At 37.2% G+C, this 13,293-nt stretch overlaps 1 protein-coding gene across 5 annotated transcripts in view; it reads left to right on the forward strand.

The window, feature by feature from the left end:
- Nucleotides 1-1,101: 1,101 nt before the first annotated feature.
- Nucleotides 1,102-13,293, forward strand: part of PDE4D (phosphodiesterase 4D) — a 1,245,374-nt gene continuing 1,233,182 nt past the window's right edge. For 4 of the 5 annotated variants that reach the window (XM_071219656.1, XM_071219665.1, XM_071219669.1 and 1 more), the window contains exon 1: nucleotides 1,102-1,205. The gene's annotated coding sequence lies outside the window, so the exon portion shown is untranslated. The remainder of the gene's footprint in view (nucleotides 1,206-13,293) is intronic. The other variant, XM_071219658.1, reaches the window with a different exon arrangement.

A 13,293-nucleotide genomic window follows, 5' to 3' on the forward strand; every position in this document is an offset into this window, starting at 1 on the left:
GGGTTATGGACATGTTAATTCCCATTGTTGTTTTTCCTTTTCTGTTTTTGTCACCTCTTTTGACTTATAAATGTTTTCCATTGATTATTTAATAACTACAAATTTGGAAGTATGGTATAACAGTGGTTGGTATAAGTAACACTTTAAAATCTAATGGGAAATATTAAAAATATTGCCAAGAAAACAAAACAAAACAAAACAAAAAACCTGGGTCATGGGGGCTCTGTCAACTCCTTATGTCAATCTCTCCCCCCCAACAATCCCACGTGGTACATTTTGGTACAATCTGATATGGCCTGGGTTCCCAGGACCAGAGGAGCTGGACAATAACCTGTCTTCCCAATTTCTTTTCTGAGCTTAGCTACTTCCTTTAAGGTATGAAAAACATTTAATTGTTCTCATGAAAAGCCTTTTCTCTCCTCCCTGCTTCAGGCCCTTTATCCCTGTTTCTGGGGGTGGGTGAGAAGGGTGTACATCTGAAAAGGTAGCTCTAAAACTTCTGGAAAACGATCTTTTTTTTTTCCTCTGCAAATGATCATGTTGGTTTCAAGTTCATTTCAAGTATGTTAAACCTTTCTCTACTCATGCTTAATAACAAATGATCCTGCAAAAGATTGGAGTGGAAAATGATAAAATAAAATTGAAGCATGCCTAGCTGCCCCAGCAACTTAATGCATATAACTCGACTCAGCGTGACTCCTACTAAAAATAAAAAGATGAAAATTACCTGAGGTTGTTGCTGCTGTCATTGCCTTTCAGTTTCCAGGGGTGGCTCGGTACTTTAATGCCGGCTCAATTGGGATTGCCAAGCCGGAAAAGGTCTTGCTCCAGGTGTAGCTGCGTTTTCTCAGGTCACCTGTCCTGCCCTCAGACAAAGAAGCTGCGATTTTTCTCTGGCCTCGTGAGGGAAAGTGATTCCAGATAAGCAGATTATTGTGTGCACTATCTCATTTTTGTTGTTCTAGTGCAGCCCTTTCAGCTTTCCAGAGCCAGTTAGACTTGTTATGAGGAGCTCAATGATTGGCTGGATCCGGAGCTGAGTTTCATAAATTATAGCCCAGCGTACGAGAAGCACGAGTCCTATAGTTGGCGTAGTCCAGAGGCCTGCCAGTTCCTGCTTTAACGCATATGTAGTCGTAACTGAGTTCTAACACGGCCTTGGATGTTTCTGTCCTAAATAGCTGACATTGCATCTTCAAGACTGTGTGAGTAATCCTGACTTTTTTTTTTTTAGCTCAGTAAATTAATTACATGCCCCGAGAGGGAGTGATTGTAATTAGAACATACTGAATTAGTAGATGATTCATTTTCAAGGTGCTGTTTTATATATATCAAGTTCAGTGCAATTTATCTTAAAGCTTCTTAGACCTGGCAGCGTTACTACGGCTTTTTGCCATGAATCACAATCAAGCTGCATTTTGAAGGAGGCTGTTCAGTTTATTTGTAGCCCTGTGTGTTTTATGGGGTCGGGTAAGTGATAAAGGTCCAACATGAGCACATTAAAACAGGCTTCTGGTGTCAGGGCAATGGCTGAGAGAGCACTTGAGTCAGGCATGTTTCAAGATTTTCTGCATTGAGTACTGTCCCCCCACCAACATTGAATACTAGGAGGGAACAGCAAGTGATCCTTTTGGGGGACAGGTACACAGTGGTTAAAGCGCCAAAAAAGGAGAAATGTAAAATGATGGCAACAATACTTCACTGTCATGTGAAGAAAGATATACTGTATAGATAACTAGATAATTTTTACACGTATAAAAATGTTTCGTAGTGGTTCTGTTAACATGGTAGAGAGCTGAATGAGAAACTACTAGCTTGTTTTTAAAAGCTTTATAAGTAGTATACGAAACACACACAGACACAACCATAACAAAAGAAAGTATGTGGATTGGAATTTGTGGTTAACAGATCAAAGTATCCCAGGGAAGCCGTTGTTAGGTTTGTGTAATTGTTGGGGGTGACTTCTGTAGCTAACAATCTTTAAGATAAAGCTGGAGCAGATGGAAATGAGAAACTAGAAAACATCAGCATTTTATTACCTTCTGTAGCATACACTGCGGGATAGAGTTAATACTGAGTACAACTGGTTAGTGTAAGCGGTTCACTTTTTACTTAAAAAATTATTGATTTCTCCTACTATCATTAAAAATGGGGCTTTAAAAAAATAGGGCTTTTGCCTGTGAAGTTAGTGCTTAAAAGTGGTTTTTCTTCTTCCCAAATAATTTTTGTACTTTTTTTTTTTTTTTTTTTTTACTACAACACAAGGCTAGGTAATTGCTTATAATTCAGGGTTGTTTTCCAGTTTGCTTTTTTCCTAATTTTTTCCCTTTAGACTCATAGATACAAATGTATATATCAGTGCTATGTATAAGCCTCATGCATAATTCATTTGAACAGTTTTCCAAAATCACGGGTTCCTGTGGCAAATATAAACTTCTAATAGCCATAGTTATTACTTGCCAATTCCTATGAGAATATTATTTATATATTCAAGAACAGTGTATTTTTGGTTGCACCTATTTAAATGATATAATTTTGCTGGTAAGAGAGAAGTATTAGTTGTGGCTTTGCAAAATTTTATGTTTAGATCATACTGGAAATGCAAAGTTTTCTTATTAAAAAATAAAAATATGACCCCCTTACAGCTCACACCCATGGATGAGGATTATAAAAGCAAAAAAATCAACATAGAATTCTATATCAACCAAATGTATGCAAAATAGTTTTAAAGAAAAATAATTGTAATATATTCTTTGAGGAAACACATTTGCTTTATGAAGAAACAGTACGAGTTAGAGAACTCCTTTATTGAGTTAGAAAAAGCGGGTTTATTTATTGAGTTTCCATAGCCATAGACACTAATAGTCACAGTTGATTCACACGTTGTTCTGCATTCCTAACTGTATTAGTGGAAGACAGTGGTGCATCTGTAAAAAGGAATATAATCTCATCCCTAAAGCTGGTTCCAGGCCCATTTAGAGTAAGAGTGGTGGGGGTGGAAGCTGTTTTGTCTGAACTAGCTTCTGACTTCTAAACAGGCTTCTGTTCTTGTTGTATAATTTGTATTTTTTCTTGACTTAGCAGTTACTGTCCCTTTCACCTTTTCCTGCCTTCATTCTTTATATTAAATTACTTGGGCGCTTACTGACATGAATCAAATAAGAATGACTTAACATTCTTTTATCAAACTTTAATGAGCTACCCATAGATGTCAGAAGGTGTTAAGAACCAGGTGCTTAGGACTCAGGGAAATTCTGGTGGGTGGATCCTAGGAATATGAACGTCTAGCATTGCTACTTACTTCCTCCAGGACCTTTCTCGTTTTAGTTTTTCCTGACATGCCAGGGTTATATCTCTTTCTTGTGAATGGGCAAGAATAGCAAGAATAGGGGGGTACCAGGTGCCTGGCAGACAGAGAACTGAGGGGAAAGGCACTGTGTGAGAAGGAAGTATCTTTAAAACAGCTAATCTTTCTTTTCTCTGTTTCCCTTTATTTTGTAAAGCCATTTTGCCTGACTGTGGAAGAACTTTTGCAGATAAGGTTCTGTAAAACCATGCGTAGCTGCCCTAGACAGATGGATTTGACATAAGATATATCCAGAAAGGAATGCATTACATCATGAGCTTCCACAGTGTTCATGAATACACATTGGCGTTAGGAAACCATTAACACTGCCTACTAAAGCAATGACATAAATCCAAATTGAAAAAAAATATTATTTCTTGATTGAATTACATTTTCCAGTGTTTTATTTGGTGAATTTTGCTTTTGGAAAGACTTACTCGTCTCTAAGACATTTTTTCCAGTGTTATATATAATGGACTAATTTTATTGCTTAATCTTGCCCCCCTCTATTTAATTATTTTCTAGCTAGCATTTTCAAAAGAGTTGCTGTCTTACTTTGGGCGTGTTTTAAAGAAAGCAGAGCAAAATCAATGAGACAACTCCCCACCCCCCACACAACACCATTAAGAGCTAAATGCTTAACATTTTTTACCTTTCCCTTTTTGGGAGCTTGACATTACCTATTGGAGGAGGAGGAACTTTCATTTAATTTAAAATAATTAATTATTCGGTTTTAATTACATAATGTATGCAGGTGACATAAGTTTCCATTATATTAGTCACTCCCAAGATTGTGTGCCTTCAGCTTCCAATTTCAAGAAGCAGAATGGCTTAGTGAATTAATCTTAGTGAATTAATGAAATTATGCCTAGACCATTATATTTTTCTAAGCCTCAGTCTCTGTGTCTGTGAAATGAAAATAATGATATATGTCCTGGTATTTTACTGTACTAGTGAATATCAGCAGCACATTGAGAAAGTGCTTATGAAAGAACATTTTAATTCTTTGTGCGTTGTAATGTACAACTATACACCATCATTACTATAGAAGCTCATAGCACTAAGTTAGCTTCCTTTATTTCTAAATGCATATTCCCAGGGATGGATCAGTACTTTTTAAAACAAAGTAAGTCTTCACTGTTTGATCTTGAAAAGTTACAAAGGCTGTTAGAACCTCAGTCCTTATCTGCCTATTATCTAACTATTAAAAATACCAGTGAGATTACTGTAGCCAGGAAATGTGGTATTGTATGTGAAAACATTTAGTAAACTTCTAAGTGTCATATAAATGTTACTTATGAAAACTATTTTCAGCATATTAATAAAAGTATAAATGATCAATTTTTAAAGTAAAAGTATTAGATACATTTCTTATTGATTAGTTTGATTAACATTCTAAGCATGTCAGCCTCCCGCAGACAGCAGGGATTTTCTTGTTGGTTAAACTTGGGTCGTGACTTTTCTTCCATTCAGATATAGCACTAAAGCCGAAAGTCAGAGACGCGTCCCTTCCCAGTCTGCATTTAGAATTGTTAACGACGCAGTTTTAGAGCATATAGTTTTCTGACAGGAAAAAGTATCCAAAAACTTAGATTGACAGATGCTCTCAGATTTTTAAAAAATCTTTTAATAGTTTATTTTTTATTATATTTTTTCCATTACCATTTATTCCCCTTATACTCTATTCTTGAATTTTTTTATTCCTGTCTTGGCTCTATTAAATATCACTAATGCAATAATCATGTGGGTTTTAAGGTGATGCTTATCCCTAGGGCTTTTCATCTGAGGAATAAAAAGATTGGTCAAAATGGTTTTGTGAATGATTCAGGAAGTTCAGTTGGCAGTTGTGAACCCCAGATTTTTAACTGGTTCTTCTTCCGAAGATCACCATGCTTTTTTGGAATATTGGTCACAGCTGTGTCTTATATTTCAGCTGCCTGGATGCCCTGTTAAGAATTTGATTATTTCTGTGTAGTAATATTGGTTAATTGGAATAAGTTCTAGCACCTATAGTACATTTTTATTCCTTTTTAGATGAAATCATATAAGAGGAAGGTACAATAAGCAAAACAAAATAAATGAAATGAATCCTCTCCCACCTACAATGCCATCAAGGTTCACCCATGTCATCACAAATGGCAGGATTTCCTTCTTCTTAATTTCTGAACAATATCCCACTGTGTGTGTGTGTGTGTGTGTGTGTGTGTGACATTTTCTTTATCCATTCATCTGTTGAAGGGCACTTAGGTGGTGTCATGTCATGGCTTTGTGAATAACACTGCAATAAACATCGGGCACAGATATATTTCTTTAAGATAGCGATTACATTTTCTTCAGATAAATACCCAGAAGTGGGATATTTAGGGGATATGGCAGTTCTATTTTTAATTTTTCTTAGGAACCTCTATACTGTTTTCCATAGTGGCTGTGCCGATTTCCTAAGACGGATATTCTTGATGGGTACATTCCTCTTATTTAAGTGGTGTTCCTGTCATCCCCTCATTAGCACCAGTCCCCAGGTCCTTGGGCTTTGGCAAAGGGGGCCACACATACAGGATTGTTCACATTCTAGTGTCTGAGTTTGGTCACGTGGCCCCCACCTTGCTGAAAGGAGGCTAGGGCAGGTCGTCCTATTTGTGTCTGGGGAAAAATAGAAAGTTGGTTTGGTGATTAACCAACCAATTTCTGCCATGCTTTTTTACTTTTCATTCCTTTTCCCTTCTTCTCTTCCTTTTCTTCCCCTTCCTTCATATCTTCCCTTTTCTTTCTGTTCTCCAATATGTCCACGTAGAATGTCGGCCTTGTAACCACTAAGCAAAAGTTAAATTAAAAAAATTATAATCTTTGACATCTAGAAAAAATTAGGAATATGATTTTACTTTTAAATTCTTAATCCTACATGTTAGTGATTTTCCAAGGCTATTAAAATAGAACTGAAAATCATGCTTATACAGGTTACTATTGATTTAATACTTACGTCCTATAGCAAAGTAAGTGGTAATGGGATGCTTTTCTCTCTCCATCTAGCCCATTCTCCTCTACTTCAGGCATTTGCATCCCTTGCTTTGTAGTTTTAGAAAAGGATGGGGGAAAATGAAAAACTGGCAACAAAGTGAAAATGATTGTTCAAAACTTACCTGCCCTTCTCAGTTCCTTGAGTATTTGAGAAGTTTTGCAGTGAACGCCAGCTTATTATTGGGGATAACTGCCGTGAAGAGGGTGCGTAGCTTTTGGAGAACTGTTTTTTGCATGGAGCTGAGCAAAAAGTAGAACTAGTATAAGCCTGGTTTATAGCCTCTCTATTTTCTAGAGGCTACTAGATTTCTCTCCACTGTGAACTTCCAGAGATTAGCAAAAATATTCATATCACAAATAAAAAAGAACACAGATGCCTACTCACTAACCAAAAATATTTTTCAGATCATTGCTATTTAAAAATCTCTCCACAAACTTTTAATAAAACATCATAAAATGATTTTAGTCTTTCATTCTGAATATACTAGGGTCAAATATTTGTGTTGGGTGATAAACCAATAGTAACCTTAGTTATTTTTAACAATCAGATTACTTTCCTTCCATATAAACCAAATAAACAATTAAGCTATTTAAGAAATAAAGAAAACAAATAAAAATCTGTTTTAATTTTCATATCCTGACCTAAGAAATAGAAACACTAACTCATTTCATATTCTCATGTTTATCTGACTGAACTAGGAGTGTCTAAAAAGAATTTCCCATGACTTTATTTACTTGTTTATTTCCCCGGGCTATTCCAAAAACAATATTAAATGCAACCCTTAAAAGAATAAAATCTCTGTAATCCGACATCCCAATTGTCTTTTTATTTTGGTGGAACTGAACAAAGATGATAAACACAGTCTTTAATCTGAGGCATTAAAAACACTGACATGTCTCAATCAGTAGATTCTGAAGATTATATTATATTTAGCAGAGATTGTACATATATCTTATCATGCTTGCAGTTTTTGAAATAAGCCATCCCACATATGTTTTGGAGCAATGCCTTGGCAGAGTGCCATACTTGGAAAAAATAATGTCTGGGGCCAGAGGGCCTGGATTCAGACCTCAGCTCTGCCACTTAGTAACTGCATTATTCTGGGCAAGATATTTAATCTCCCTGTACCTCAATTTTCTTATATGGGAAATGGGATAATAATAGCACCTGCCTGGTTGGGTTGTTGTGAACATTAAATAAATTAATATACATAAAACACTTGAAATGATGCATGACTCAATATAAGTGCCATTATAAATGTATTTCTTCCTTAATTATTATCAGGGGAATTGATTGTTTCATAAAACATATATTCTAGATAACTGAAGTTTATTCAGTCAGTTTTGAAGCTTCTAGTAGCTTATTTTCAAGGTTCTTTTTAAAGTGGATCCTACATGCCTATTTCTTTTGTCTTGAGATTAAATAGACTCTTTCTTTTGGTGATTCCAAGTCATAAACATTCAGAACCATCATTACGGCCATCAGAAACGGAACTTTGCTATAAGCGAGTGGTATTGAGTCAGGAGATATTGAAATGCTTACAATGACATCAAATGGTTTGTTTAGGGAGAGTGTTTTGCCCCTAAATCGGCTGGTCCAGACTGCTCTGATGTTTCAGTCCTCTGGCTAGCTTCTGAAGGCTTTGGCCATCACTATCCTGGCCCCTGCTAGCATCCCTGTGTTGAATTGAAATCCCTACTTCACTTTTGCTATCAGTTGTAAGCAAGAAAATGGCCATTTAAAAAAAAATTGTGTATAAAGTGAAAGAATAGGCATCCAATCAGGGCGTCAGTTCTCCTCTGAGAGTACATAAAAACATGAGTGCATTCTTTTTCCTTCTCGGTGAAGGTTATGTTTTAGAACAGGGATTAGCAAACTACTGCCAGTGGCCCAAATCTGTTTGCGCAAATAAAGTTTTATTGAAAAAAAGCCACACTCATTGGTTTACATATTGTCTGCCGTTGCTGTCACACCGCACGGACAGAATTGAGTAGCTGCTGCAGAGACCATGTGGTCCGCAAAGCTGAAAGTATTTACTCTCTGACCTTTGACAGAAAAAGTTTGCCAAGCCCTGTTCTAGAGCCTTAAACTTGGGCAGAGTCTGAAATAAATGAGATGTTACTATGTTTTATAGTCTGTCAACCTGCACATTCAATTCTGTAGCTCTGCCTCTGCTAAATATGTTTTGGATAAACAAGAATTTTTTGCAGTAGCTTATGTTGGATGAAGAAAAACAGCCTATAATAGCACATTTAGAACATAAAGAGGAGGTGAAAATATGATTGTCAAACAAAGTTATGTGGGGATCCTCACTTTGGCATTTGTTGCTCTGCTGTTATCAGTTCATAATGTGAGGCATAATTATGTCGTTTCTGTTGTGTTCTGTAGAATGTTCTAGAAAAGCTACCAGTTAGGAGCTGCTTTTCTTAAACAATTGTACAGTGTAAATGTAAATGCCTCTTTTTCTCATATACACCTATCAGTTCTTTATCTTGCTTCTTGCATGTGTCTTTGTTCTTTATCTTTTCTGTGAAGAAAAGTTGCTTTCAGTTTTCCAACATTGCATTAATCAGAAACATAGTGTATAGAAGAGGACTTTGAATTTGGGTTTGAATTCTGATTTAGTCATGTTACAGAAGAGAAACCTCATGGAAACTACATGATCACCCTCAGCCCGAGCTTCCATGACAAGAATCCTGGCCCTGCTCACCACGTGCTAGAGGCTGAATTTGTGTCCCACCCCTCAAACTTCATATGCTGAAATCCTGATGTTCAATATTATGGTGTTAGGAGGTGGGTCCTGTGAGAGATGATTAGGTCATGAGGGCAGAGCCTTAATGGGGATAGCACCTCGTAAAAGAGACCCCACAAAACCCCCTTGCCCCTTCTACCATTTGAAGATATAGTGAAAAGTCTACGAACTGAAAGAGGGGGCTTTCACCCAGTTATGCTGGCACCCTAATCTCAGACTTCTGGACTCCAGAACTGTGGGAAGTAAATCTCTGTTGTCTATCAGCCATACAATCTACGGCATTTTATTAGACATAACATACAGAAGAGCAAGTAGAATAAGCATAGAAAGGCTCGACAAGTGTGTATTATTATTTGTATCCTTAGTAACGTTCTCTGTTTGGCCCAGTTTCTTCTCATATAAAGATGTACACATTTATGGAGCAGAATACAAAAAGGATTCTGCATGAACTAACATTGTCGCCTGGACCTGGAATGAGGCTGTAAGTGTGAAGGAGATTGGGTGTGAAAGCATGTGTATTCCTTCAAACCGCATGTGTATTCCTCAGGCGTCTGCTTTGTTATTCAGTTCTCTAAAGTGAGAGTTTACACATCAGTGCGGACCTCTGGGAAACACACATATGCAAAGAAAAAAGAAAGAAGGATAAACTTGGAAGGGGAAGAAGATAGTGCTTAGGTCAGTACAGAAGTCTGAATAGAAGTGAATTATTGCTGTCTTATTTTAGCTACAGGTCTTTAAGTGAATCTGATCTGTGGACAGGAAGGTGGTTAATATTTTTCAGGATGAAAGGAAGGATAGTTTCCTTTAATGAAAATAGACTGTTCGTGCTGTGGAAATCATAAGTCCCCTGTGATGAGGCTGGGTAGAATTACTGAAAAATGAAGGGAACATATGTGGTTCTATTTTGTTTTTATTGGAACTCACAAAGAAAACCAACAGTCTAATGGGTGTAAGGTATTTCTGTTTGTAAAAGATCCCCCCACTTTTATAATTTACAGAGACACTAATAGTTCAGCTTCAGACTGTAGTTATGATGACCATATTTCCACATAATCTTGTTGTTTTCAAGTGATTTAAAAAAATTGAACCCCAAAACTAAGACTCCTTTTGCTGAGGTAGCTTGTCATTTTAATTCTTTTGACTTTTAGAGAAAATATTTTAAAATCATGATACTGAATTTGAATTTAGGGAGACCCCCAACTTTACTTTTAATCTCTTGGTTATTATCCAAGTTATATTAGTTAGCACTTGCTGTGTAACAAATTACTCCAAAACATAGTGTCTTAAAATGGCAACTATTTATTATTTTCATGTGTGTATGGGTTAGCCAGGGGAATTCAGAATCCAAGCCAGATGCTGATGATTTTAGCTGTTCTTACTCATGCATTGGTGGCTAGCTGTCAGTCTGGGACACCTTTGATTGGGAAAACTCAGTACTCCCCCACTTGTCTCTCACCTCCGATCTCATCCCTCCAGCAGGAGAGTCTGGACATGTTCTCATGGTTGGGGGTCCAAAAATAGACAAGCTCAGTGGTAAAAGAGGGTAGGTAGTAACATACCTGTGCTTTCCACAGCTCCTTTTGTGTTACATTTGCTAGTATCCCACCGGCCAAAGCAAGTCATGATGGAACTCAGAGTCACAGTAAAGGAATGCAAAGTTATGGGTCAAAGGGTACAGATGTAGGGAGGCCATGAATTGGGGTCTCACCATACTAGGTGCTATTTCACACGTTTTCCTTTATCTTAGCACCCTCTGTTTGGGCAGTTTTACCGTTCATTAGCACTTCTGCAGACTGGGGTGAAAAAAAAACAACAAACACCCAATTCTGCCCAGTTACTTTTCAGCACTTGTTTTTAAAGCTTGGTGAGGGAGTAGCTTGTCATTAAAGACTAAAATAAAATTTTTACTTTATCCATTTACTTATATACCACACCCCTCTTTATAACCAAATTAAGCACTACACATTCTTGTATGATAAAGTAATTCTTTTCCAATTCTATCCATAGTCATCCATGACTGTTATTCTACCCATGAGTGTTATTCTGTTTCCAACGAATTTCTGTTTTGGGGGGCCAATACATCAGCAGCATTTGGAGGACTTTGGTGGTGGGGTTCATGCATCTTTACTTTTGCTTTCATACATTCTTGCTCTTTGCTTTCTTTTCTCCTAAACTCCAGGATTTTATTTCTTACTGTCCACTCTACAAGTCTGGGAGAAACTTCACACTGAACATGTTTCAAAGAATACTCATTTTCCACCATTTGTACATCTCCTCATGCCTTCAATCAACAAGTATTTGTTGAATGTCTTCCATGCTATTTTAGGCATTAGTAATAGAGTAGTGTACTATATAGACAAAATGTATTATACAGTGTAGTATATATAGGCAATGTATATAAGCTCCTGGAGCTTACAGTCTAATGGGGCTCAACTGACAGTAAACAAATACATGAAGAGCTCATTTTAATGACTGGCATTGATAAGTGTTATGGAGAAAATAAAGCAAAGTGAGCAGACAGACAGTGATGGAGGAATGAGCTGGTGTTCAAGGGAGGCCTCCTAAGGGAGGGAGTGAGCCATGATGCTCTGGGAAGGATGCTGTAAGCAGATGCAAAGGCTGCCCGACTATTCAATATGGCTGCAATCATACATCTGCTGGGAAGACAAGCGGGGGCCTGATCACGCAGAGCTTTTGTAGAGTACAGTCAGGTCTTTGCATTTATTTTAAGTGAGGTAGGAATTCCCTGGTGGATTCAGGGCAGGGGAGAGACATGATATGGTTTTAAAGGTAGAAGCTGAGAGACTTTGATGGTTGTATTGGAGAGAGATGCTGAGGGGCTCTCTTAGGAGAGCAGCAGAAAAGGATGGCAGACTTTGGAGCTCTCCCAAATGTGTTTCATTTAAATACACCAAGTTTAGATATTGAGATCAGCTCTGCAAATTTGAGCATGTGGAAAAGGGTTTCCCCAAGTAGACCCAGTGTACTTTCAGAGATATCTGAGTTAATTTTAGGTGTTACATCACATGAATGGACCTTTTCAATTTTAATAGTGACTTATAAATTTGATATGTATTAGGCAAGATATAAAATTTAAATATAAACCCATGACTCTGTAGTTATTGCTTGAAGTTTGGATAAAGTATTGAGTATGCTACAGAGTTGAATGCAGAAGTAGCAAAACCCAAATATCATGACTGTTGTATCTGAATGACTAGACTTAGGACATGGTGACAGGATTACTTATAAGGTTTAGTTCTGAGGGATATGTAAATGAAGACTGTGGTTTTAAGGTAGTGTGTAATCATAGTTATATACTAGCACTTAGTGATTATCTGCAAATACAAGGCTACATACTTGGTACTTTATAGATGATATTTCACCCAATTCTTACTACAGTCTATGTGATGTAGGTGGTCAAGTTTTGGTATTCTCTTTAAGAGATGAGGAAAGTGATCTTAATAGGGAATAAATAAGTTGTTCTAGGAAATCTCTGAGTTTTCAGATGTTGTAAGATTACAAACGTAATCTGTAGTTCTGATAAATTCTCTGCCAACAGGGACTTAAACTGTTTGGAACACTAATGTATCTTCGGCTCCTAGAAGAGTTTCTGATATATGCTAGACATTCAATCAATATTTTCTGAATGAATGAAAGAAAAAACAGGATAGGCCTTTTATTTAGGTCCAATTCAAGAGTGGGGAATGCTCATGTTCCTCACAATAGGGTGACCCTTAGGAAGTAATCACCTGGAGTTTTAACAGAAAGGCTGTATTTGGGAACTATAAGGTGACTACTCACTGTGACATCTACATGCAGGTTTCCCAATGTCCCATCCTTGGCTTTATATATTTTTTCTTATTCTCTTTTAAGAATCTTACCCACTCTTCTGGCTATAATAACTAAATATGCAACTCCCAAATCGCAGACCTTGGTACTAAACTCTAGCATAGAACAAATAAACCCACTAACAAACTTAGAGCCAACTGGGGGCAAGTCACTTAACCTCCCTTGAGACTCAGTATCTGTCAGTAAGAGGAAGAGATTAAAGCTGGAGTTGAGCCCTGATTTGGCCAAAATCCACGTGCCCCAGAAGGAGAAGGACCAGATGCTTAGGGAGAGTGACCTTAGGGGAAAGATGACTTGAAAGGCAAATGGAATTCAATTTCCATTCCTCTT

Source organism: Desmodus rotundus, chromosome 1 (genome assembly GCF_022682495.2).
Source record: "Desmodus rotundus isolate HL8 chromosome 1, HLdesRot8A.1, whole genome shotgun sequence".
Lineage (NCBI taxonomy): Eukaryota > Metazoa > Chordata > Mammalia > Chiroptera > Phyllostomidae > Desmodus > Desmodus rotundus.